Consider the following 935-nt stretch of genomic DNA (forward strand, 5'->3'; position numbering starts at 1 on the left):
CCTCTCCAATCATGATGCTATGAATCATGATGGCCCGGTCTAGAGTAACTTCAGACCGGTTGCTAGTGGGAATGATTGAGCATTGGATAAACTCCAACCATCCCCTAGCTACGAGCTTGAGGTCATGCCTTCTCAATTGAACCGGCTTTCCTCTTGAATCTCTCTTCCATTGGGCGCCCTTTTCACAGATGTCTATGAGGACTTGGTCCAACCTTTGATCAAGGTTGACCCTTCTAGTGTAAGGGTGTTCATCTCCTTGCATCATGGGTAAGTTGAATGCCAACCTTACATTTTTCGTACTAAAATCCAAGTATTTCCCCCGAACCATAGTAAGATAATTCTTTGGATTCGGGTTCACACTTTGGTCATGGTTCTTGGTGATCTATGCATTGGCATAGAACTCTTGAACCATTAAGATTCCGACTTGTTGAATGGGGTTGGTAAGAACTTTCCAACCTCTTATTCGGATCTCATGACGGATCTTTGGGTATTCACTCTTTTTGAGTTTGAAAGGGACCTCAGGGATCACCTTCTTCAAGGCCACAACTTCATAGAAGTGGTCTTGATGCACCCTTGAGATGAATCTCTCCATCTCCCATGACTCGGAGGTGAAAGCTTTTGCCTTCCCTTTCCTCTTTCTAGAGGTTTCTCCGGCCTTGGATGCTGTAAATGGTTATGGAAAAACAAAAAGCAATGCTTTTACCACACCAAACTTAAAAGGTTTGCTCGTCCTCGAGCAAAAGAAGAAAGAAGAGAGTAGAAGAAGAAGAAATGGAGGAGATGGAGGTGGCTTTGTGGTTCGGCCAAGGGGGAGAAGTAGTGTTTAGGTTATGTGAAAATGAAGGAGTGAAGATGGGTTTATATAGGAGTGGAAGAGTGGGTAGGGTTCGGTCATGTATGGGTGGGTTTGGGAGGGAAAGTGGTTTGAATTTGAA

The sequence above is a fragment of the Arachis duranensis genome, chromosome 10, assembly GCF_000817695.3.
Source record: "Arachis duranensis cultivar V14167 chromosome 10, aradu.V14167.gnm2.J7QH, whole genome shotgun sequence".
Taxonomy (NCBI): domain Eukaryota; kingdom Viridiplantae; phylum Streptophyta; class Magnoliopsida; order Fabales; family Fabaceae; genus Arachis; species Arachis duranensis.